Consider the following 27,250-nt stretch of genomic DNA (forward strand, 5'->3'; position numbering starts at 1 on the left):
CTCCCGGAGCCCCTGAGAAGAGCTGAGCAGGCCCTGCCTGGGCCGTGTTTTCATGACACACACTTAATGAGTGAGGTCAAGGTCACACGTCCACCTCCGGTGTGAGCAGGGAGCAGGTATGCTGGGAGGCACACAACTGAAAGTGGAGAAGGAAACAGGTCCCAAAGCAGAAGACTCTTCGTAGATGAGGGAGAGGAGGAGGAAGCGTTGTCCCTGGACACACACTAGTGACAGTAACTTGGTGGACAATGCTGTTGTCGTCAAAATGGGATACCAAAGTGAGGACGGCTGGAGGGATCCCGAGTTGAGTTTCGAAGGTATTGAATTTAGGGAGCCTTTGGGACCTTGGAATGGAGACATTCAATAAACAATTGAAGGCCAGGTGTGGTGGCTCACACCTGTAATCCCAGCACTTTGGGAGGCTGAGGCAGGCGGATCACCTGAGGTCAGGGGTTCGAGACCAGCCTGGCCAACATGGTGAAACTCCGTTTCTACTAAAAATACAAAAAAATTAGCCGGGCATGGTGGCGGGCACCTGTAATCCCAGCTACTTGGGAGGCTGAGGCAGGAGAATCGCTTGAACCCAGGAGGCACAGGTTGCAGTGAGCCGAAATCGCACCATCGCACTCCAGCCTGGGTGACAGAGTGAGACTCCATCCCAAATAAATAAATAAACAAACAATTGGGGAAAAAAAGAACTCTGAAGCTCAGGAGAGAGGTTAGGACTGGAGGTTCCAGATGTCAAAAAAAAAAAAAAAATGTTTTTATTGTTAGTGTCTTAGGAGGATGGGATCAGGAATACCAGGTTTTCAGACTTGCTTTTATGTTTGCAGCCATCATCCTTTTAACAACAGCAACAGTAATGAAACTCAGTATTGTTTTTTCTCTTTCTTCTTTGTATCCCCAGTCCCAGGGTTCCCGGTTAGGATATTCCTCACCCCAGACTGTCTGGCATCACCTGTTTTGGATTCCCCAGGGCTAAGAGAAAGCCCTAAATAGCTAAGCCGCCCATGTCCATTTCCGTAAAAAATGTCTGTGACCCTAGAGCAGGGTTTCTCCACTTCAACACAACTGGCATTTTGGACCAGAGTGTCCTCGGTTGTGGGGCAGTCCTGTCAATTGTAGGGTGCTTAGCACCACCCTTGATAGTGTGTCCTTAGTTGTGACAACCAAAACTCTCTCCAAATGCCCCCTGGGGGAGAATGACTGCCCTAAAGGGAACCAAAGGATGAGAATCTGCCAGAAGAAGAGTCTCTCTGGTTCTCTTCTTTCTGCGAGCCTTTCAGGCACTGCGAAGGGCTCAGTGCTGAGCACTGGGACCAAAGAGAGGACTAAGCCAAGTCCAGGTTTCAGAAATTGAAAATATGTAGTGATTTCCATTAGTTGGGAAGTTCTAGGCCAAAGGCAAAATTTGGAAACAGAAGATTTTGAGTGTGTGGTCCTCTCTCTCCAAACTTTAACTTCGATTATTAACTGCAAGGTGGGTTTTCTTTTAAAAAATACTTTTTCCATGAAAAATTCTTAATATGTATGCATTTGGATGCATTTTCAAATCATTCCAATGTATTTAAAGTAAAAAACCAGTCTCCCTTTGCCCCCCCCATCCTACTCTCCAAGAAATAACCAACTCCAAGAGTTGGATGTGGATCTTTCCAGAATTGTTTTCTCATCCACAATCATGTAAGTCCAAGCACACACACATGAGTTCCTTCACACATATATGTGGTTCTTTGTGTATTTTTTGCAAATTCATTTTTTATACCTGCTGATGGTTCTTTTTTAACAGCTTTATCAATGTATAATTCATATACCATAAAATTCATCTATTTAAGGCGTACGATTCCGTGGTTTTTAGCATATTTACAGAGTTTTGCAACCATCACCACCATCAACTTTAGGACATTTCAAGTTCTGAAAAACGAAACACCATACCCTTTAGCGTTTGCCCCCTGTTATGGTTCGAATATGGTTTATCCACACGATAACTCATGTTGAGGCTTGGTCCCCAGTGTGGCAGTGTTGGGAGGTGGTGCCTTGAAGGAAAGAATAGGACATTAAGATCCTTAATGTCTTTCTCTCGAGACTGGGTTCGTTCTCTCAGAAATGGATTAGTTCCAGTGAGAGTGGATTGTTACCAAGGGAGGTTGCCTCTCATATTTTGCCTGCTTTCCTTTCCATTTCCCCACCGTATTTTGATGCAACATGAAGCTCTCGCCAGAAGCCACTAGATTCAGTTGCTCAACCTTGAACTTCCCAGCCTGCAAAACCATGAGCTAAATAAACCTGTTTTCTTTTTCAAGACAGAGTCTCACTTTGTTGCCCAACCTCGAGTGCAGTGGCATGATCTCAGCTCACTGCAACCTCTGCTTCCTGAGTTTAAGTGATTCTCCTGCTTCAGCCTCCCCAGTAGCTGGAACTGTAGGTGCGTGCCACTACACCCAGCTATTTTTTTTTTTTTTAAGTAGAGACAGGGTTTTATCATAGTGGCCAGGCTGGTCTTGAACTCCTGACCTCAGATGATCTGCCTATGTCGGCCTCCCAAAGTGCTGGGATTACAGGCATGAGCCACTGTACCTGGCCTCCTCTTTTCTTTATTAATTATCTGGTCTCAGGTATTGTGTTATAGCAACACCTAGTGAACTAAGACACTCTCCCCTCCAGCCTTAGGCAACCAACAATCTACTTTCTATAGATCTGCCTATTCTGGACGTTTCATATAAATGGAATCATACAACATGTGGTCTTTTGTGACTGACTTCTTTCACTTAGCATGTTTTCAGGTGAGCCATGTTGTAGCATGTATTAGTACTTCTCTCCTTTTTGTTGCCAGATAATACTCTGCTACATGGATGTACCACATTTTATTTATCAGTTAATCAGTTGATGGACATTTACATTGTTTCCACTTTTTAGCTACTATGAATAATACCATACAATGTCGAATAAGTTTATAAAAACGTATGTCTACAGAGCACAAGTTTTCTATGTGGACATATGTTTCATTTCTCTTGAGCATATAGGTTTGGAATTGCTAGGTCATGTAGTAACTCTATTCTTTATCTTTGGACAAACTTCCAAAATGGCTATAACACTGTATATTCCCGCCAACAGTGTACAAGGGTTCCAATTTCTCCACACCCTCTCCAGCACTTTTACTGTCTCTCTTTGGATGTGAAACAGTATCATATTGTGGTTTTGATTTGCATTTCTCTAATGACAAATGATACTGAGCATCTTTTTGTGTGTTTATTGACCATTTGTATACTATCTTAAAAGAAAGGTCTGTTCAGATTCTTTGCCTATCTTTTAATTGGGTTATTTGTCCTTTTATTGCTGAGTTATGAAAGTGCTTTATATATTCTAGATTCAAGTCCATTAACTGATATATGATTTGCAAAGATTTCTCCCCTTCTGTGGGTTGTCTTTTCACTATCTTCTTGATGTTCTTTGAAGCACCAAAGCTTTAAATTTTGATAAAGTCCAATTTATTGGATAAAGTTCTATTTTTCTTTTTGTTGCTTATGCTTTTAGTGTCATATTATAAGAAACCATTACCTAATTTAAGGTCATGAAGATTTATACTTATGTTTTCTTCTAAGGGTTTTATATTTTTGCTCTTACATTCAGGTTGCTCATCCGTTTTGAGTTAATTTTTGTACATGGTGTGAAATATGGGTCTGCTGTGGTTTCAGTGTTTGTTTCCTCCAAAGCTCACATGGAAATTTAATTGCCATTCTAACAATATAAAGAGGTTTGACCTTTAAGAGGTGATTAGGTGATGAAGGCTCTGCCCACATGGATGGGATTAATTGTGTTATGAAAGGGCACGTTTGGCCTCCTTCTCTCTCTCCTTGCCCTTCCACTATGTCATGTATTCCGTCATGTGACGACAGCAAGAAGGCCCTTTCAAGCTGTCAGTGTCTTGATCTTAGACTTCCAAGCCTCAAAATTCTAAGAAGTAAATTTTTGTTCTTTGTAAGTTACCCAGTCTGTGGTATTTTGTTATAACACTGCAGAATGAACTAAGAAAGGATCCAACTTAATTCTTTTGCATGTGGCTACTCAATTGTTCCAGCATCATTTATTGAAAAGACTATTCTTACCCCCATTTAATTTTTAGCATGCTTGACAAAAATCAATTAACCATAAACATGAAATTGATATCTGGACTCTCAATTCTATTCCATTGACCTGTCTGTCTGTCCTTATTCCAGTACCTCGATTACTGTGGCTTTGTAGTAAATTTTGAAATCAGGAAGTGTGAGTCCTCCAATGTTGTTGGTTTTTTCCCCCCAAGATTGTTTTGACTATTCTGAGTCCCTTGAACTTCATTTGAATTTTAACATCAGTTTATCAATTACTGCAAAGAAGACTTACATTGAATTAATTTGGGGAATTTTGCCATCTTAACAATACTAAGTGTTCCAATCTATGAACATGGGATGTCTTTCCGTTTATTTTGATCCTTTAATTTCTTTAAACAATGTTTTATAGTTTTTTGGAGCATAAGTTTTGGACTTTTAAAAAAATTTCTTAAGTCATTCATTATTTTAATGCTATTGCAAATGAAATGGTTTTCCTGATTTTATTTTGAATTGTTTATTGCAAGTGTGTGGAAATGGAATTAGTTTTTGCATGTTGGTCTTTTATCCTGTGGCCTTGCTACATTAATGTATTAGTTCTAAAAATTTTCAGTTGGTTCCTTAGGATTTTCTATATATATGAATATGTCATCTATGTGTAGAGATAGTTTTAATTCTTTCTTTCCCATCTGGATTTCTTTTATTTCCCTTATTTCATGCTTGACTTAGAACCTCGACTGCAATGTTGAATAGAGATGATAAGAGTGGACCTCCTTATCTTATTCCTGATCTTGAGGGAAGTTTTCAGTGTTTCACTATTGAGTATGAAATTGGTTTTGTAGATGGCCTTTACCAGGTTGAGAAAGATCCCTTCTATTTCTGGTTTTTATCACAAAGAGCTGTTAGATTTTTGCCAAATTCTTTTTCCACATCTATTGAGATGATCATGTGGTTTTATTTTTTATGCTATTTATATAATGTTTTGCATTGATTTTTATTTTTTATTATTATTTATTTATTTATTTTGAGATGAAGTTTCATTCTGTCCCCCAGGCTGAAGTGCAGTGGCACAATTTTGGCTCACTGCAACCTCCGCCTCCCAAGTTCAAGCAATTCTTGTGCCTCAGCTCCTGGAGTACCTGGGATTACAGGCATGTACCACGATGCCCAGCTAATTTTTTGTATTTTTAGTAGAGATGGGGTTTTGCCATGTTGGCCAGGCTGGTCTTGAACTCCTGGCCTCAAGTGATCCACCCACCTTGGCCTCCCAAAGTGCTAAGATTACAGGTGTTGATTTTTGGATATTAAATCAACCTTAGACTGGGATAAGTCTCACTTGATTATGGCATATAATTTTTTAATATGTTGCTGTATTTGGTTTACTAGTATTTTGTTTAGGATTTTTACCTCAATATTCAAAAGAAATAGGCCAGGCATAGTGGCTCACTCCTGTAATCCTAGCACTTTAGGAGGCCAAGGCGGGCGGATCACCTGAGGTCAGGAGTTTGAGACCAACCTGGCCAACATGGCGAAACCCTGTATCTACTAAAAATACAAAAATTAGCCGGGCGTGGTGGCACATGCCTATACTCCCAGCTACTCAGGAGGCTGAAGCAGGAGAATCACTTGAACCCAAGAGACAGAGGTTGCAGTGAGCTGAGATCATGCCATTGTACTCCAGCCTGGGTGACAGAGACTCTGTCTCAAAAAAAAAAAAAAAAATTTTTATATATATATATATGTACCTTTTTCCTTTTCTTGTGCACTTTGTCTTGTTTTGGTCTCAGGATAATACTATAGATCTATAGAATTAGTTGGGGCATGTTCATTCATAGTTCTTGTATCCTTCTGAGGTTGCCCAGGATACTTAACCATGATATGGATGTTCATTAATTTAACCATTCCTCCTATTGTAAAACATAGGTTGTTCCTAATTATTTGCTGGCACAACTGCTTTACAAACCATATTTTCATTGTAATATCTGAATTGTTAATATTTTGTAGGTACTGCCAAGTTTTGGAGAATTTTTAACTTTAAATATTGTTAGCTAATTTGCAATAATCTTATTCTCACTGCTAACATATAGTATATTTTTCCTCTCCTGTGGTACTATACAAAGAGCCCTACATAGATAAACTTTCATCCTACGAGGTAGGACTAGTAGTTTCCCCCATTCTATAGGTGAGAAAACTGAAGCACGGAGGTTACATAGCTCGCCCAAAGCCACACAGCTAGTAGGTGGTAAAACTTTGTTTCAAACTTTGTTCAGCCGTGATTTAAACTGGGAGAAGCAGTGGGTAGCTGCCAAGATAGTCAAAATTCTAGTGAAAACTGAAATAAAACCTATGGCTCCGGTTCACTATTTCTTTTTGCCATCAGTGGATGGTTTTGTGTTTTATTTGATGTTACTGATGAATATATCTTGCAGACTATTGTTTTGAAGAAACAGGGCTGCCAGGTTATATACTAAGGAAGACGTCTGGGTGTCCCATGCTGGGTTTGAATGGTGTCTCTCCTCCCTGCTTTTCTCCTTAGAACCACACCCAGCACTCATCCGTATCAAATGCAAAGCTCAGTTTGGTTCAGTCAGAATGTATTGAGTTCTTACTATTGGCCCAACCTGACTGCAGGAGTTCTTAAGCCAGGCCCATGGATAGAATTCAGAGCATCTGTAAATGTAGATGGTAAAATAATTCCGTCTTTATATTTACTGGCATCCAACTAACCCCTGACAGACTAACCTTGAGCATGTCTTCCAATGATGAATGATGAATGTAGGTAACAACCCTGACACAGGATGAGCAGGGCCTGTAGCTTTGGCACCAGTGAAATCACAGATCCATTCCCTCCACCTGACAGTCAGGGCAGATCCCTTATCCTTCACCCTCACCACTACCTTAAAATCATGGTGGTTATTAGCCTTAATTTTGTTATTTCACTTTATACATATATATATATATTTTTAATTGAGATTGGGTCTCACTATGTTGCCCAGGCTGGTCTCAAACTCCTGGGCTCAAGTAATCTGCCTGCCTCAGCCTTTCAAAGTGCTGGGATTACAGGCAAGAGCCACCTCACCCAAGCTATTATTTCGTGATTTAATAACAGAGCACATTTAACGTGTCCCACATTTGTTTCATTGTTTAGTAACTGTGTTTTAATACGGCGGCTTTTGTAATTTTATACATTTTATTTCATTCATTAAAAATAAATTATTCTAAGACCAATACACTTCCCCAGACTGCTGAAGGCTCCGGTTAGCAGAAAACAGGAATTGAGAACAAGACCAAGGTTAGGCTGGTTTTGAATGAAGGGAAAAAGGGAACCTGCCACTGCCTCCATCCCTGCTTCTCATGATAGGGCATTCATCCACTTGTAGTTGTTTGAAAACGGACTTGAAACACTCTTGTTGCTCAATCACTGTGCGTAATCTCAGCTGTTTGTGATGATTCAGAAACCATTTCAGGATGTTGCCAGGTGCTGAGGGTCATCATTGGCAGCATGATTTACCACAGTCCCTTAGAGCAGTGGGGGAAGAAGCCAGCATTTGGAAATGTCCTACTTATAGAGTACCCTTTGTACAGTGTAGGAGACTTTGTTCAGAGTTCCCGCCCTGCTCCCTTGTCTCTGCCTTCCCAGCTAGTGATGATGTCCTTCTGGTGCTTAGCCCACCACCTACCCTGTGGTTTCAGCATGCCATGTGTCCTTGGCTGTAAATGCTGATTTTGGAATATATAATATTGCTTCATGGTGATTCAATGCTACTTCTTGCTTAAGTTTACTTATTTATTTATTTTATTTTTATATTTTTATTTTATTTTATTTTATTTATTTTATTTTATTTATTTATTTTTTGAGACGGAGTCTCGCTCTGTCGCCCAGGCTGGAGTACAGTGGCCGGATCTCAGCTCACTGCAAGCTCCGCCTCCCAGGTTCATGCCATTCTCCCGCCTCAGCCTCCCGAGTAGCTGGGACTACAGGCGCCCGCCACTTCGCCCGGCTAGTTTTTTGTATTTTTTAGTGGAGACGGGGTTTCACCGTGTTAGCCAGGATGGTCTCGATCTCCTGACCTCGTGATCCACCCGTCTCGGCCTCCCAAAGTGCTGGGATTACAGGCTTGAGCCACCGCGCCCGGCTATATTTTTATTTTTTGAGACAGAGTCTCGCTCTATCACCCAGGCTGGAGTGCAGTGGTGTGATCTCAGCTCACTGCAACCTCCACCTCCTGGGTTCAAGTGGTTCTTATACCTCAGCCTCCCGGGTAACTGGGATTACAGGTGTGTTGCCACCATGCCTGGCTAATTTTTGTATTTTTAGTAGAGACAGGGTTTCACCATGTTGCCCAGGCTGGCTTGTTGCTTAAGTTTAAATTAGAAATTGCCACTGGCCTTGGACCAAAGGCAACACACTTTATTAGGTCCACAGATGTTGATGAGTTGGTAAATGTTTAACAACGAGCTTAAAAAAAAAAAAAGAAAAAAAAGCTCTGATTCATAGCATTTGCCTATTTCTGTGGTGTAAATATTCCCACAATGGCTGATTTCAAGCCACTAAAGTGAAGTCCCTGAAGGCAGAAGGCAGAATAAAGAAGAGATGGGCACAGTCAGTTCTCAGGCGCCTTTCCCAGCCACCTCCACCTCACTGCTGTGGACCTCAGAGTGCTTGAGAAAACCTGAATTCACTGTCAACTTTTCAATGTCAGATTTCCCAGTCGAAATATAGATTTCTGATTTCTCTTGGGAAAATGAAAAATCTGGCAATGTCAGGCCCACGTTCCTCCGTGCCAGCCATTCACTGAAGAGGAGCTACAGATGATCCTTTTGGGGAGTGATATGGTTTGGCTCTGACCCCACCCAAATCTCATCTTGAATTGTAACTCCTACAGTTTCCACATGTCATGGAAGGAACCTGGTGGGAGGTGATTGAATTATGGGTTTGAGTCTTTCCTGCGCTGTTCTCATGATAGAGAATGAGTCTCATGAGATCTGATGGTTTCAAAAACAGGGGTTTCCCTACACAAGCTCTCTTTGCCTGCTGGCATCCGTGTAAGATGTGACTTGCTCCTCCTTGTCTTCTGCCATGATTGTAAGGGCCCCCCCACTACCCCAGCCATGTGGAATGTAAGTCCATTAAACCTCTTTTTCTTCTCTTTTCAGTCTTGGATATGTCTTTATCAGCAACGTGAAAACAGACTAATAGAGTAAATTATTACCAGTAGAGTGGGGCGTTGCTGAAAAGACACTTGAAAATGTGGAAATGACCTTGGAACTGGGTAACAGGCAGAGGTTGGAACAGTTTGGAGGGCTCAGAAAAAGACAGGAAAATGTGGGAAAGTTTGGAACTTCCTAGAGACTTGTTGAATGGCTTGGACGAAAATGCTGATAGTGATATGAACAATAAGGTCCAGGCTGAGGTGGTCTCAGAGAGAGATGAGGAACTTGTTGGGAACTAGATCAAAGGTGACTCTGGTTATGTTTTAGGAAAGAGACTCAAGGCATTTTGCCCCTGCCCTAGAGATTTGTGAAACTTTGAACTTGAGAGAGATGATTTAGGGTATTTGGCAGAAGAAACCTCTAAGCAACAAGGCATTCAAGAGGTACTATTAAAGGTGCTGCTAAAGGCATTCAGTTTTATAAGGGAAATAGAGCATAAAGTTTGGAAAATTTGCAGCCTGACAATACGATAGAAAAGAAAATCCCATCTTCTGAGGAGAAATTCAAGCTGGCTGTGGAAATTGGCCTAAGTAACAAGGAGCCAAATGTTAATCCTCAAGACAATGGGGAAAATATCTCCAGGGCATGTCAGAGGTCTTCACAGTAGCCCCTCCCATCACAGGCCTGGAGGCCTAAGAAAATAATGGTTTTGTGGGCCAGGCCCAGGGTCCCCGTGCTATGTGCAGTCTAGGGATTTGATGTCCTGTGTCCTAGCCAATCCAGCCATAACTAAAAGGGGCCAAGGTACAGCTCAGGCTGTGGCTTCAGAGGGTGGAAGCCCCAAGCCTTGGTAGCTTCCATGTGGTGTTGAGCCTGCAGGTGCACAGAAGTCAAGAATTGAGGTTTGGGAACTTCTGCCTAGATTTCAGAGGATATATGGAAATGCCTGGATGTCCAGGCAGAAGTTTGCTTGAAGAGGTGGGGCTCTCATGGAGAACCTCTGCTAGGTTAGCAAGGAAGGGAAATGTGGGGTTGGAGCCCCTACAAAGAGTCCCTATTGGGGCACCACCTAGCAGAGCTGTGAGAAGAGAGCCACTGTCCTCCAGACCCCAGAATCCACCAACAGCTTGCACCATGTGCCTGGAGAAGCCACAGAAAATACCAGCCATTAAAGCAGCCTGGAGGGAGGCTGTGTCCCGCAAAGCCACGGGACAGAGCTGCCCAAGATCATGGGAACCCACCTCTTGCATCAGCATGACCTGGATGCAAGACATGGAGTCAAAGGAGATCATTTTGGAGCTCTAAGATTGGACTGCCCTGCTGGATTTCAGACTTGCCTGGAGCCTGGAGCCCCTTTGTTTTGGCCACTTTCTCCCATTTGAAGTGGGAATACCCGATGCCTGAACCCCCATTGTATTTAGGAAGTAATTAACTTGCTTTTGATTTTACAGGCTTATAGGCAGAAGGGACTTGCCTTGTCTGAGATGAGACGTTGGACTGTAGACTTTTGAGTTACTGCTGAAATGAGTTAAGATTTTGGGGGACTGTTGGCAAGGCATGATTGGTTTTGAAATGTGAGAACATGAGATTTGAGAGGGGCCAGGGTGGAATGATATGGTTTGTCTGTGCCCCAACCCAAATCTCATCTTGAATTGTAACTCCCACAATTCCCATGTGTCATGGGAGGAACCCAGTGGGAGGTAATTGAATCATGGGGTGGGTTTTCCCATGATGTTCTCATGATAGTGAATGAGTCTCATGAGATCTGGCGGTTTTAAAAACAGGAGTTTCCCTTTATAAGCTCTCTTTGCCTGCCGTCATCCATGTAAGGCATGACTTGCTCCTCCTTGCCGTCTGCTGTAATTGTGAGGCCTTCCCAGCCATGTGGAACTATAAGTCCATTAAGGCTCTATTTTTGGATTATAAGTCCATTAAAGTCCATTTTTGCCAGTCTTGGGTATGTCTTTATCAGCAGCATGAAAACAGACTAATAATGGGGAGCTCAGTGCTTCTGGTCCCACCCGCCTAGGCTGACTGCCACCTGCCATTCATCTCTGTGTTTGACCTCTTTCCTGTCCCTTGGCTCAAGTGCCAAGGTTCCTCTTATCTCTGAGATATATGAACCAAGTGATCTTATCACCTAGATTTTTAATCAGAATCCCAAGAAAGAGTTAGAGGGCCCCACATGATATTATTTTTTTAAATTGTATCCAGTTTGATCATGGAGCAGTCAAAGTTTTCCTGATGGGGTACATGGAGATTTTATTCCATTCTTGTTGATTTCCCTCTGGGTGTCCCAAATCAGTAGACTCAAGAGCTTTTCCACTTAGGATATTTAATTACTGAGAATCGAACCAATAAAGAATGAACTCTATGGCTGGCTAAAGGTTTTCCTATGGGAAATTAAGACCCACTAACTGGAAACAGTGAAAAGTGACAAGTTCAGAGGAAACTCAGTACAGTCATTAAAAATGTATCAAGTCCTATACAGTAGGCAGTTGACGCAGCACAGTCAAAGAAAAATAGCATCTCTAAGGTCTTGTTGGATACCATCCATGTTGATTTTGGATAATGACCAAAAGCCTGTTTCTGGGGGGAAGACTGCTCTTAAACCTGGAATGCAGAACACTGGGCATGCCAGCGGCCTCATTATTTATGAGTTCCATGCAGACAGTGACGCGTGGAGGGTAAAAGACATGCCAATACCCTGTTCTCGGTGGGGTAGAGTGCTCCTGAAGGTGATTTAGGAAGTGAGGTTTGAAACAGAGTCTATGGGGAGAGTCCTGGAGTTACCAGGGCTGGCAGGGGAGAAAGAGAAGACCATCAGAAAAGCAGTGGTAGCTGTGTTAAGAATTACATTATTGTGTACTTACCTAAACATTGGCAAGGATGCTGTTATTTCAGAATAAAATCAATTTCATTTTGGGAAAGAGAGCTCTATTCTTTTTTTTTTTTTTTTTTTTTTTTTGAGACAGAGTCTCACTCTGTTGCACTCCGGAGTGCAGTGGCACGATCTTGGCTCACTGCAAGCTCCACCTCCCAGGTTCACGCCATTCTCCTGCCTTAGCCTCCCAAGTAGCTGGGACTACAGGTGCCCGCCACCACACCCGGCTAATTTTTTGTATTTTTAGTAGAGACGGGTTTCACCATGTTAGCCAGGATGGTCTCGATCTCCTGACCTAGTGATCTGCCCATCTCAGCCTCCCAAAGTGCTGGGATTATAGGCGTGAGCCACTGCGCCCAACTGGGAGCTCCATTCTTAAAGACACTTTTTGCAGACATTAACCTTGCAAAACATTTTTAGTGACTCCTCTGTGAACAACTCCATGTTGATTGGGAGGCAGAGAGAAACCCACTGCTAAAACACATCCATCCATGCAGCTTTTTCTTTCTAAAAATTGATATTCAATGAAAAGAGGAGAGGCTTTGTCATGGGGAAAATGTAGGTTATGAAACACAGATACAGTAAGGGCACAGTTAAAAAGAAGGAACAACACTGAGGTTTGCAGGCAAGAGATAAGGAAACATGGAGGACAGAGGTCAAAGGGAGCATTTTGGAGGAGCAGGAAAGCCCTCTAGTGATTAAGAGGGTGGGTGGGATCAAAAGATACAGAAGACCAGCTTTTCAGAATTGAGTGTTTTTATTTCTCTGCCTTTAAAGAAGCATCACAAGGCCAGGCTTGGTGGCTAATGCCTGTAATCCCAACACTTTGGGAGGCCAAGGTGGGAGGAGTTTGAGACCAGCCTGGACAACATAGCGAGACCCCATCCCTGCAAAAACTAAATGATTAGCTGGGCGTGATGGTGCATGCCTGTAGTCCCAGCTACTCAGGAGGCTGAAATGGGAGGTTTGCTTGAGCCCAGGAGGTCAAGGCTGCAGTGAGCCATGATCACACCACTGCACTCTAGCCTGGGTGACAGAGTGAGACCCTGTCTTAAAAAAAAAAAAAAAAAAAAAAAAAAGCATCATGATACTCAGAAACAGGCAAGGGAGACTAAACACCCACCATTTATTAGACCCTTAATTTGCAGTAAATGCTAAGCTTCCTCTGGGTATGGGGCAGACACTCTAAATAGGGGTACCAATTCCAGTAATTAAATGTGTTGAGCCAGGCACTGTACTAAGTGCTAATGTGAGTGCATCATCTCATTGGATCCTCACAACAACACTCCATGCGAGATGAGGAAACTGAGACAGGAAATTTGCTCCTCACTGCACAGCCAGCAGAAAGAGAGGCAGATCCGCCTGGCTCCAGGGCCTACGCTCCTTCTAGATGTCTGTGTCACCCTCAAAGCCTCAGACTGTATTGTGAACTAATTAACTAGTTGAGCAGAACGTTTCCCAAACGCATGATGTAGAATTGCTATTGTTCTCCCAGCACTGATGAAGAAAATTAACTTGCAATAATATCTGTTGGAGATGGAGTCAGTCCCATTTCCACTTGATTTTATTCTTCCTTGATAGTTTTCTGAATAAAAGCCTGTTACTATTGCTCTAATTTCTCTTTGCCACCTCTACATTTTAAACAAATCTAGGGCAAGTCAGGAAGCAGGATGGATGCTTTTGATGCTATATTCCGAGGCACCCCTGGTCCTCCCCAGCGTGCCCAGCCTAAATTAGATGAAGTGGAAATGTTGCGAAAGGGCTGAAGGGGCCCCCATGGAGAGCAGATGGTGGTTGGGGTTATTTGAGGTTTCCTGTGGAGATTCTCTGTCTCCCATTCACTTGCGGAGAACATTATGGGCTGTCTCAGTTCTATAGGGTGGCATCCCTCCCAGCCATCCTTCCCGAGCATTGTAAAGTTTCCTTATTCATGGGTGGAGATTTATGTCAAATCCTCATTCCTGGAACTCTGGAATACAGTCTTAAGTCTTTCTTGATATTTGGATTGCCTTGAATGTGCTTATTGCCTTGAATGGGATTTGTTTTAATGGGATTTACGGAGGGGTGCCATTTTCCACATCTGGCCTCTTTCTCTCGTGACATCAGATCTCTTAACTTCTGCTTGAGCTTTCACTCCATGGAGAATGGTGAGACAGACATCTCTGGGGTCGTGCTGTCTGCATGGAACCAGGAGCTACTTGTCTGTCTCTATCTCATTCCCCTGTGCGTGTCTACACCTTGCACAGGGCTGGCATGCCATAGGCCTCAGTAAATATTTCCTGAGTAGATGAATCAATGGAAACTACATCCCATATGCTTTGACTGTAATGTACTTGCATTGTCTCCACTGAATGAGAACCAGGTATTCACATGACCTCTCAAAGTAATTGTTTCTTCTGACAGCCAGAAGTACCATGAGCTAGCCATAACACTTGTCTAGTGTTTGTTCAACTGAATTTTCACCAGTGAGGCAAATACAAAGGGCTTGATTCTCATAATGAAACTGATTCTATTTCTTGTAATCTATGAGTCAACATCAGAATATGGAGTACTTGCTTAACTTGCTTCCTCTTCCTGTGGCTAAAACAGATCAAGTCCTAGCTCACGTCAACTCAAGTCCTAGCTCCAGTCAGCTCAAAGGAGACAAGACTCAGTCCACATTTAAGGGGCAGCACAGCACCACTGGGTTTATTTGGCACCTGGAGGATGATGGTCTTCATAATCAGGGACTTTTCTTTTTCTTTTTTCTTTTCTTTTTTTTTTTTTTTGAGACAGAGTCTCGCTCTGTTGCCCAGGCTGGAGTGCAGTGGCGCGATCTCGGCTCACTGCAAGCTCCACCTCCCGGGTTCATGCCATTCTCCTGCCTAAGCCTCCCGAGTAGCTGGGACTACAGGCGCCCGCCACCACGCCCAGCTAATTTTTTGTATTTTTAGTAGAGACAGGGTTTCACTGTGTCAGCCAGGATGGTCTCGATCTCCTGACCTCATGATCCACCTGCCTCAGCCTCCCAAAGTGCTGCTGGGATTACAGGCAGGAGCCACTGTGCCCGGCCTACCAGGGACTTTTCTAAGAATTAAAGTTTTGTCTAGAATTGTGTTTGTCCCAAATTGTTTTTATCTTAACCATTTTGGTGAACGCATTTAAAATAAATGGATTACGTGTTACCCCGCCTCTTCAGAAAATGTGTGCCAAATATAATTTAAGCCCTTTTGGATGTTTGAAGTTCATCTTTATGGGCAGAGAATCACAGCGTTTCTGTCAAAAAAGGCAACACCATCAAGGAACCACTGCGGCTAGCTTTATTTGTCCCTACATTAATCGGTGATATCTAGAGTCCTTTCTTTTCTCAGATGTCCCTTTGTGCTGAGATCAAGTGGCTCTTTCTAACAGGGGTGCACAGCACGATCTCCTAGGAAACTAAAAAAAAATGTATAACTGCCTCGATTACTTGACTGAGCTTTCGATTCAGTAGCTCTAAGGTAGAGCCTTGGTAGCGCCATTTGAAACAAACACCAAAACTTCCTAAAGCGACTCTGATTTTTGCTCTTCCTTGAGACTCAGTGTTACAGTTAACATATCTTCTGCTGCTTCTAATCAGCTATCTTATTTTTTCTCCAGATGTGTTTGGGTGAAGACCCCAGAAGGGCCTCTTTTTTCTTTTTTCCCAGTAAGTTAGAGCATTATTCTCAAACTTGTTCAGATGGTCTAAGAGTGGGAAAACTTAAGCTGGTTTTTTTCTATTCTCTCACTCAACAACGATCAACACAGAAGGCTTCTGTGACCAGATGGAGTACTTGCTAAACTTGCTTCCTCTTCCTGGGGCTAAAACAGATCAAGTCCTAGCTCACCTCAACTCAAGTCCTAGCTCCAGTCGACTCGAAGGAGACAAGACTCAGTCCACACTTCAGGGGCAGGGTATTATCCTACATATCAAGCAAGCTGGTGTCCTCTGCAGCAAACACCATCTGGATGTCTTCTAATTCAGTTCAATTCTGACACTATCTATCTGGAGATAGAGTCAGATCTCACAGGTCGAGGGCTCAGTCCCTATCTGCCCCCCACCTTCAGGTGTCAATTGCAGGCTCCATGTTTGATCTGTGCTTCGGACTGACTGGCAGTAAATCAGGTCCCACAACTCCCTCCTTAGCTTTGCTTACTTTACTAGAGTGGCTCACAGAACTCAGGGAAACACTTCGGTTTACTGGTTCACTGTAAAGGATATTACAAAGGATACAGATGAAGAGATGCATAGGATAACACCTATAGGAAGAGGTGTGGAGCTTCCAAACCCTCTCTGGGGTGAGCCATCCTCCAGGAACGTCCATGTGTTCAGCTCTCTGGAAGCTCTCCAAACCTGGTCCCTTTGGGTTTTTATAGAGATTTTATTATATAGATACGATTGATTAAACCATTGGCCATTGGTGATCAACTCAGCCTTCAGCTCCTCTCCCCTCCCTGGAGATTGCAGTGGGGGGCTATAAGTCCCAACTCTCTAATCATGCCTTGGTCTTTCTGGTGACCAGCTCCATTCTGAAACTACCTAAGGCCTGCCAGTCAACAGTCAACCCATTAACATACAAAAAGACATCACATTAGAGAATCTACAGATTTTAGGAGTTATACATCAGGAACCAGGGACAAAGACCAAATATGTATTTTACAATATCACAGACGGTGAGATGCCTGAATTCTTAGTCATCTTTGCAAAATACAACAAGACGTAATAAATTATTATCTTGTAAAAACTAGGAACAATTTTATTAGCAGTATGTATGACCATGTTTTCTGTATTATCTTAGTCAAGGCCCTTTTGCTTGCAAATATTAGGAACTAACTTGAATCAGCTCAAGACAAATTGTAGATTGTATTGTAAGGATACATACAGGGGTAGTTCATGGAACTGCAGGGCAGGAAGCAAATTTGAGACTTACAACAGTGCTAGGCCAGAAAGTGGAAAATCAGCAAGAATTGGCGGCCATTTTCTCGGGCTCTTATCTTTGCTTCTCTCTTTCTTTTGCTTTTGACTTCTACTTTCTGCTTCTTCCCATTCTTGGCTGCTGATGGCCACCCCTCAGCCCTGAGTTTTTGTCCCCTCAGTTGAAACAACTAACGATGACTGCCTACTGTTTCTTAATCCCAAGTTACCTTCCTGAGAGAATCTGATTGGCCAAATGTGGGGGTCAGGTGTTTATCCCTTGTCCAGTCAGGTGAATCTTGGGGACTTGGATCCAGCAGCACAAACATGGCTGCCTCAGTGAAGGGGAGCAGGAGATGAAATCCAAACCTTGTTTTCTGTATTTTGTCCCACCTCTTAGCATAAACCCTCCTTCCTATACACCCAGAGATGCCTCTGCCCAATAGAACCAGCTGTCTTAGTTCATCTTGTGTTGCTATAACAGAATACCTGAGCCTGGGTAATTTGTAAAGAGGTTTCTTTAGTTCATAGTTCTGCAGGCTGGAAGTTCAAGGGCAGGATCATGGCTTCTGACAAGGGCTTCCCGTGCTGCACCTTAACAGGGTGGAGAAGGTTAAAGGGGAAGCAGACAGGCATGAACCCGGGGGCATTCTGGCTTTATAACAACCCACTGTCAAGGGAACTGATCCATTCCCATGGAAACTAATCCAGTGTCACCAAAGTGAGAACTCACTCAGTGCCACAAGAATGACACCAAGCCATTCTCGAGGGATCTGCCCCCATGACCCCAACACCTCCCTCTAGGCCCCACCTTCCACCACCACCACATTCAAGATCAAATTTCAGCATGAATTTTGTGGGGACATATTCAAACCGTAGACAAACAATAGCACCAGCCGTCTCCTTGACTGCCACAAGCTGTATTCCCCATCCCTGATGGGAGAATATTCAAAGTCCTGTTGAGCTGCAGCACACAGAGGCTCACGTTCCCCAGATACGAATGCTCACCAGCTGCCATTTGTAGACTAAGCAATCAGATTAAACCTGCACAACACGCCCAGTATACAAATACTGGAAGAAAAACAAGACAATCACAATAAACCATTCCTCTTTAGAGAAAGGAATAGGGTATAGGAACCCCTATGTATCTCTCATCCAGTTATTAGCCATTAGTAATGAGTGTATAATGAGGGGCAGAGAAAGGGGAAATGGGACTCTTTTTTTTTGAGACAGAGTCTCGCTCTGTTGCCCAGGCTGGAGTGCAGTGGCGTGATCTCGGCTCACTACAACCTCCACCTCCCAGGTTCATGCCATTCTCCTGCCTCAGCCTCCCGAGTAGCTGGGACTACAGGTGCCCACCACCATACCCGGCTAATTTTTTGTATTTTTAGTAGAGACGGGGTTTCACCGTGTTAGCCAGGATGGTCTCCATCTCCTGACTTTGTGATCTGCCCATCTCAGCCTCCCAAAGTGCTGGAATTACAGGCATGAGCCGCCGTGCCCAGAAAAAATGGGACTCTTTAAATCCAGTCCTACTCAAACTAACATAAGCAAACAAGGAGAATTCATCACAAGGATCCAGCTCTTTCTCTCTTTCTCAGTGTTCCAGGGCAGAAACTTCCCTCCTGGGGAGGGGATGACTCTGTCTGTCCCTGGGCCGGCATCTCATGCATCTGCCTCATGTGTCTGTCTCCATGCTCCACGTGTCACACACTCACCTACGGGTTCATAGACTTTAAAATGTGAATTCATAAAACCTGGATGTTCCCAAGTACCACGGGGGCCACACATCATTTCAGGTAACACATGGAAGACAGTGTATTTTATTAATGGCTATTTCATTGGCATTTATTATTTATTTCCATTTTTGTTTATTTAAATGGCACACAAAAATACTCTGATTTCTTGGCTCTCATTGCTTAGGGTGAAGTTAAGTGAAAGTTTTGAAGTGCTATAATTTATATAACAATATTAAGCACATGACCACCCAGGCTGAAGGTCAATGTGGTCACATCACAGAGAAAGCCCTTCTGGAGACCATGAAAACCCCACCTGCAGCTGAGCACGGTGGCTCACACCTGTAATCCCAGCACTTTGGGAGGCCGAGGCGGGTGGATCACCTGAGGTCAGGAGTTCGAGACTGGCTTGGCCAACATGGTGAAACTTCGTCTTTACTAAAAATATAAAAATTAGCCAGGCATGGTGACAGGCGCCTGTAATCCCTGCTACTTGGGAGGCTGAGGCAGGAGAATCACTTGAACCTGGGAGGTGGAGGTTGCAGTGAGCTGAGATCATGACACTGCACTCCATCCTGGGTGACTGAGTGAGACTCGGTCTCAAAAAAAAAAAAAAAAAAAAGCCCCATCTACATTGCATTGGGGATGGGATTGTCTCCCTTAATTGATTTCTCTCTCATTACCAAGGACTACTAGGATTCTACTGCGAATTCTTAGAAAATAATTTTGTATTTACCTTTGAAATTAAAGAACAAGGCCGGGCGTGGTGGCTCATGCCTGTAATCCCAGCACTTTGGGGGGGCCGAGGCAGGTGGATCATGAGACCAGGAGTTCAAGACCAGTCTGGCCAAGATGGTGAAACCCCATCTCTACTAAACATACAAAAATTAGCCGGGTGCTTGTATTTCCAGCTACTCGGGAGGCTGAGGCAGAGAATTGCTTGAACCCAGGAGGCGGAGTTTGCAGTGAGCCGAGATCGCGCCTGCACTCCAGCCTGGGCGGCAGAGCAAGACTCTGTCTCTATTAAAAAAAAAAAAAAAGAACAAAAATCACCTACTATTCAGAATGACCACTTATGTTTTTGTGCGATTCTTCCCAAACACTGTGTATATGGTTGTAACATAGTTGAGATGAGATATTTTTAAATATGTTAGTCCACTCTGCTTTCTCAGTAAGTAGAGTTTTCTCAGTGCTGTTGAACTTTCATGTGAGGAAAGTTCAGGACTGTGCATTGCCTCTGACATTGCTAGGAGCAACTGCAGGTGTAGAGGCTGTCCGACATGGAACTCTTCACCCTTATTCAAGATACCCCTTGGTGGCTTTGTAAATGTCCTAAATAAACCGCTGCATCTTGTTTCTTGTTAATGACCTCTTTTTCCTACAAGTTGAGTATATGAAAAATTCCAGGAAAAATAGAATGCTCATGGATTTGGCTCCAGGAGATTGAGGATTGATTTATCCCTAGAGTGAGTTATTAGAAAGGTGTTTCTGGCTCAACAATTGGCTGTATATATAGCATGAAGCTTCCCATTTGGGACAACTAGGGAGAAAAGTGCTGATTGTTTAGGCAAATATTGAGGACTCTAGACGAAAGTCATTGCGATTGCACAGCAAAGTAAACCCTGCATAATTGAAGCAGCACGCCAACAGCCGTGACAACCTGACCGCACAGCAGATAAATAGACAATAGGTGGGTGAGATGTTCACAGCATTCTTCACAAGGATCTGGGACCTCTGCTCGAGGGGGAGGGTCCCAAAGCCAGATCCTTTCTCATACCAAACCAACATAATTTTTCCTTCCAGGGGAGGCAAAAAGCAGGGCAGACCGTCCCAAATTTGTGCTTATTTGGCTTTGACATACACACAAAACTCACATCTCCTTCCCTGATGGAGACTAAGAACCCAACTAACCGTGCAGCTCTGGATTCTTCTGAAGCTGCTGTTCTATTTGCACATTACCTGAGGCTCAGCTTGCTCCTGCCCCTCCCATCACAAGCCAGTATTAAAATTAATTTGCACGTTCTGTGTTAGGAAGTACCGAGGGGCCAGAATAAAGTTTTTTGGAGTCGATCCCACTTTGGAGTTAATAGCATCGATATTCTACACCTGGATAATTAGGGTTTGGCCACAGAAAAAAAGAACTCAATGAAACTAAAAATATCTTCATTTGGGAACCTTGATGTAAACAAGTGAGTCCATGTTTCCACCCAAGAAACTCTATAATAGGTGCTGTGGCTGCATTTTGGTGACCTGTTTATCACTGGCCAAGTCTCAAACCTCAGCAACGCTGGCCCTAATGACATCTAAACTGGAAGCTGATTTCTGCGTGAAATTACATTCAACAAGCCACTTTCTGGCTGGTTCTGGTGACCTCGGGGACATGAGGCCTTCTTCTGTTTGCTGGAGAGAACATTGCCTACCTAATAGAAGAGGAAGGTCTAATCAGTCTCAAGGATGTCAGGCAGGCCTCAAAGTGTGAAGCAGTGGATTGAACAAAGGAAAGCAGTAATTTTATCAGATTAGTAGTGGCTATTTTTACAACTTTGATTTGTCCACGTGAAACAGTGGAATGACTCTGAAAAATAGTCCGAAGAGCTGCAACTTTTAAAATTGTATTTGCATCTCAGCAGTAGGTTGGTTGGTTGGTTTTTCCCGGGACGGGGCCTTGCTTTGTCACCCAGGCTGGAGTGCAGGGGCATGATCACATCTTATGCAGCCTGCAACTCTTGGGCTCAAGTGATCCTCCCACCTCAGCCTCTCGAGCAGCTGGGACCACAGGTGTGTGCCACCATGCCCGGCCAATTGTTTTATTTATTTGTAGAGACAGAGTTTCACTAGGTTGCCCAGGCTGGTCTCAAACTCTAGGGCTCAAGCAGTCCTCCCACCTCAGCCTCCCAAAGTGCTGGGGTTACAGGTGTTACTAGATATTTGAGTCAAGCAGATGCTTCCACGTGCTTTCCAACTAAGGAGGTTGCAGTGTATGGTGGAATTACGTCATTTGAGGTGCTTCAGTCGCCTGTTCAGTTTCTCTGTCTGTGACATGGGGTGGTAACAATCACACCTGAGAGTTGTGCTGAGGAGTAGACCAGGTGACATAGGCCGGGTGTTTGGAACCATGTCTGCTTCACAGTGGGCGCAAAATACGTCTTTTGCCCCTGTTGTTCAGTCTCTCTCTGAAATCACTTCTGGCACCAAATGGGCAGGAGATTTGATTTCTCTGAAATCTCGATCTGAAGTCCCAGCACGTCTCCACTCTTATATCTTGTCCTGGACCTGTGTGTTGTCCTCGTATGGCAAAACCAATACCTAGACGAGGGGTCAGGGGCACCACATTCAGAAATTCTCCCATTGGGTGGGACTGCAGGAGAGGGATACCAGACTACAAATTGGGTTCAGTGTATACTGCTGTGGTGATGGGTGCACCAAAATCTCACAAATTGGCCAAGCATGGTCGTTCATGCCTGTAATCCTAGCACTTTGGGAGGCCGAGGCAGACGGATTGCCTGAGCTCAGGAGTTTGAAACCACCCCAGGCAACATGGTAAAACCCCGTCTCTCCTAAAATACAAAAAAATTAACTGGGCGTGGTGGCGCGCTCCTGTAATCCCAACTACTCGGGAGGCTGAGGCAGGAGAATCACTTGAACCCAGGAGATGGAGGTTGCAGTGAGCCAAGATCATGCCACTGTACTCCAACCTGGGCGACAGAGTGAGACTCCTTCTCCAAAAAAAAAAAACCTCACAAGTCACCCCTAAAGAACTTTCTTGTGTAACCAAATACCACCTTTCCCCTGAAAGCCTGTGGAAATAATTTTTTTTTTTTTTTTAAACGGAGTTTTGCTCTTGTTGCCCAGGCTGAAGTATAATGGCATGATCTCGGCTCACTGCAACCTCTGCCTCCCAGGTTCAAGTGATTCTCCTGCCTCAACCTCCCAAGTAGCTGGGATTACAGGCATGTGCTACCACACCCGGCTAATTTTGTATTTTTAGTAGAGACGGGGTTTCTCCATGTTGGCCAGGCTGGTCTCGAGCTGGTCTCAGGTGATCCACCCACCTCGGCCTCCCAAAGTGCTGGGATTATAAGCATGAGCCACCGCACCTGGCCGGAAATAAAAAATTTTAAAAAAGAAATCCCTCCATTGAAATGGACTCCTCCAGATCTATAGGGGCTCCAGGAATTCCCTTTAAGGCAGAATGTACAGCTGTGATATAGAGCTGGTAACACCACCAGCCAGCATACCGAAAGTTCACTGGCTGCACATTCAGCTCATAACTCTCCCATCAACTATAGTATCTTCATTAATTGATGTAAAATGGAAGCTTAGAAGAATCAAGTAAGAATCTTGCCTGTGCCACAGTGCTGGGTGGCAAAGGCAGGATTCGATCCTGGATGATTGGACTCCGGTGCCCAGCATCTCAACCCCTGCCCTACACAGCCACCTTCAGAATGTTGTCTTCTCTCCTGTCTCCTTCCTGGTTATTGGGAGTCAATGACACCGACAGCAGAGTCTCTCCCATGAGCCACTGTGAAATTCCTCCCATGATTCTCATAGCCTTTGGGAAGTGGTGCTTTTCCACAGAGCTTCTCAGTCAGTATGGCTGTGCTTAGACATTAACCTGACTTTTTGTCTCCCTGTGGGTTGCTGTCTTCCAGTTGAGTTGCCAAGCTTTCATCTAAGGTATTAGACATTAGATTTGGGGGAATTTTAGTTCTGTTAACATTCTGGGACTTTTTTACCCCCAACTTTTATTTTAGATACAGGAGGTACATGTGCAGGTTTGTTACATGGGTATATTGTACTCAGGTAATAAGCATGGTACCCAATAGGTAGTTTTTCAACCCATGCCTCCCTCCCGCCCTGCTCTAGTAATCTGCAGTTTCTGTTATTCCCATGTTTATATCTGTGGATGCTCAATGTTTAGCTCCCACTTATAAGTGAGAACATGCAGTATTTGGTTTTCTGTTCCTGTGTTATACACTTAGGATTATGACTGCCAGCTCCATCCACATTGCTGCAAAGGACAAGATTTTGTCCTTTTTTAAGGCTGCATAGTATTTCATGGTGTATATGTATATGTAATACCACATTGTCTTAATCCAGTCCACTGTTGATGGGCACCTAGGTTGATTCCATGTCTTTGTTATTGTGACTAGCAAGGTGAGGAACATACAAGTGCATTTATCTCCTTTGAAAAATGATCTATTTTCCTTTGGTATATACCTACGAATAGGATTTCTGGATCAAATGGTAACTCGAAGTTCTTTGAGAAATCTCCAGACTTCTTTCGACAGTGGCCAAAATAACTTACATTCCCACCAACAGTGTGTAAGTTTTCCCTTTTCTCTGCAGCCTCGGCAGCATCTGTGGGATTTCAAGGGCAATCTGAGTTATTTTATCCAGGATCTTTTCCCATGAAAAATAATGCAGGTGTTTTTGGAGATTGAAACACACATGAAAACTAGAACATCCTGTCCACCCCAGAGAGACAGACGGGTCTTCTTTTCTTGTGGGACGGAGTTTCACTCTTGTCGGCTGGAATGCAATGGCGTGATCTTGGCTCACTGCAACCTCCGGCTCCCGAGTTCAAGCAATTCTCCTGCCTCAGCCTCCCGAGTAGCTGGGATTATAGACTTCCACTACCACGCCCGGCTAATTTTTGTATTTTTAGTAGAGACGGGGTTTCACCATGTTGACCAGGCTGGTCTCGAACCCCTGACCTCAGGTGATCTGTCCACCTTGGCCTCCCAAAGTGCTGGAGTTACAGCTGTGAGTCACTGCACCAGGCCCAGACAGGTTTTTTGTTGTTGTTTCTCTCTCTCCTGGACCAGAGAGATCTCTAAGTGCATCTCCTACCTCTAAAGACTTTGCCTTTTCAGCTTCCATTCTCAGCAGCTCAATGAGGCCCGGGCCGTACCCAGATGTGTAAGATCAGTCTCTAGGCTTGCTGAAGATCCCGTCTTTGCCTCTTCACATTCCTGTTGGGCAGGAGTTAGCTTCTCTTGTCTCTTTTTCTCTCCTGATCTTTTCCCTTTTCTGACAACTCACTCATCTCGCTCCTCCACTCAGTTTTCCTTTGACATGAATTTTTCTCTTCTCAGCCGAGCCTCCTAATCTTGTTCTTCCTCAAGGACACCTTGGAATAAAAGCCTGGCATGGCCCTGAGTGCCTCCTCCTCCTGCGTACGCCTTTCGGCCCCTCCCTGCATTCTTGTTGGGTGTCAGGAACTGAGTGGTTTCTGGGCTTTCTCTCCAGACTCCTTTCCCTCTTATAACAGTAACATTTATTATTTCCACAGAGACTCTTTGAAATCTATGATCCTGGAGGCCATTCTTTGATGAGTTTCTGGAAACCTCACTGAAAACACGTTCTCTGGAGACGGTTTTCTCTCTTGGCACAGCAGCACCCAGATGGCAAAAAGACAACTTGTCCCTGTCACACATGCATTCCTATCTTTGGGGACTCTTGGGATTTGCTTGACAATAGTATCTCTTTTATGTCTTTGAAGCCTTTGTGTGATCACTTGAGGAATCCTGCCAGAATTGTCTCACAAGGACGATGTGCATTCTGTTTCTTTCCTGGGCCACGTGTCCTCCTGGGATGGTCAGATTAAGCCCAAGGGAGACGCCATCCTATCCAGGTTGGGCAAGGAAGGTGGAAGAGTCTCAGGGAGTTCTTTTTCTTGTGAGGTGTCACTGTCTTGAACTTGGGGATCAGCTACTTTCTTTTCTTTCTTTTTTTTTTTTTTTTTTTTTGAGAGTCTCGCACTGTCACCCACGCTGGAGTGCAGTGGCACAATCTTGGCTCAGTGCAAACTCCACCTCCCAGGTCAAGCGATTCTCCTGCCTCAGCATCCCAAGTAGCTGGGATTATAGGCGTGCAGCACCACGCCTGGCTAATTTTTGTTTTTCAGTAGAGATGGGGTTTCACCATGTTGGCCAGGCTGGTCTCAAACTCCTGACCTCCAGTGATCTGCACGCCTCGACCTCCCAAAGTGCTAGGATTACAGGCATGAGCCACCAGCCAGGATCAGCTACTTTCCAACTCCGTTTTGCTACGTGAGGTAAATGGGTTACGTAAATAGGGTGAGGTTGGGTCCACCCATCCATCCAAAGCATTCAGCAGCACCGTGTCTCTCATTCACACTGGTCTCCTGTCTCCTGATTGTCCAAGCTCGTTTCTTCTTCAGGCCCTTTTCTTCTCTCAGCTTTTTATAAAACTGGGTCCCCATCTTCAGCCTCACCTGAAGACATGAGATCTTCTCTCACCCCCTTGGTGAAGTGGTCCTCACTTCACTTATTCCCTCTAGAGTCCTTACCTGAAATTACAGATGTTAGAGGAAAACGGGGTCCCTTGACTTTAATATACAGGATAAATCAAGTGACAGAACAGCCAACGTTAGAGCAACACAAGTTTTTATACAGTTGATGGGGACGTTCTGTGTATGCACACTAAGTACCACCCACCCAGTGGCCTTGGGTTGTGGTCGTTGAGGGTACTAGGGTACTCATGGGTTAGAGTCCCAAGCTTTGAGTTTTAACTGCAAAATCCATTGTCTCCCCAAATCAAGGAAGTTTTTTTGTTTTTTGTGTTTTCCCTTCTGGCCATTTTTCTTGAAGACCCTTGAATCCAGCTCTAAACAGACAAGGACAGGCAGAAATTTGTGTCCAAAGAGAGCCAGGCACATTCATTTTATCACTGTAATATCTGCATATGAAATAAAAGGTCCTGGGTTAAAAATAATAACAGTCCAACAAAGGTTTCATGCTGCCTAGTAAGACTGCATGATGAGCATTGTCCAGGCCTTGGCAAAAGCAGGGCCATAGAAGGAGGTTTACTATGGAGACAAAGAGCCCTCCAGAGACCTGGGCAGGCTGAGCCGGCAGTGCTGGTGGCAGGGGGCCAAGTCCTGGTTGGGGTCTGAATTCTTGGGTGTCTGGTTCTTCTGACACTAGTTAACCCCTGTGACCTTGGGCAATCCATCTCCCTGGGTTTCAAGACCTTTGGAAAAAGAGGTGATTCAATCAGAATAGTTTTGCCCAACTCCTATAATACCTGCCAACTCCCTTTTTATGTAAAAAAAAAAAAAAAAAAAAAAAATTTATGAGCTGGATGCCACAACACCCCACAGTTAACACAGAACTTCTGAAGAGATCCATTTGAAATGTTTTCCACATCACATACTAATATGCAAAATAAGAAAGGTACTGGGCACAGTGGCTCACACCTGTAATACCAGCACTTTGGAAGACTGAGGCGGGCAGATCACCTAAGGTCAGGAGTTCGAGACCAGCCTGGCCAACATGGTGAAACCCTATCTCTACTAAAAATACAAAAATTAGCCAGGCATGGTGGCTTATGCCTGTAATTCCAGCTACTCGGGAGGCTGAGACATGAGAATCATTTGAACTTAGGAAGCAGAGCTTGCAGTGAGCCAAGATCTCACCACTGCACTCCACCCTGGGTGACAGAGCGAGACTAT

General features: G+C 44.0%; 1 protein-coding gene across 1 annotated transcript in view; it reads left to right on the plus strand.

Annotated features, from left to right (window-relative positions):
- The window catches only part of KCNK13 (potassium two pore domain channel subfamily K member 13), a 125,177-nt gene that overhangs the window by 19,413 nt on the left and 78,514 nt on the right, over positions 1–27,250 (plus strand). The window lies entirely within an intron of this gene.

The sequence above is a fragment of the Macaca fascicularis genome, chromosome 7 (assembly GCF_037993035.2).
Source record: "Macaca fascicularis isolate 582-1 chromosome 7, T2T-MFA8v1.1".
Classification (NCBI taxonomy): domain Eukaryota; kingdom Metazoa; phylum Chordata; class Mammalia; order Primates; family Cercopithecidae; genus Macaca; species Macaca fascicularis.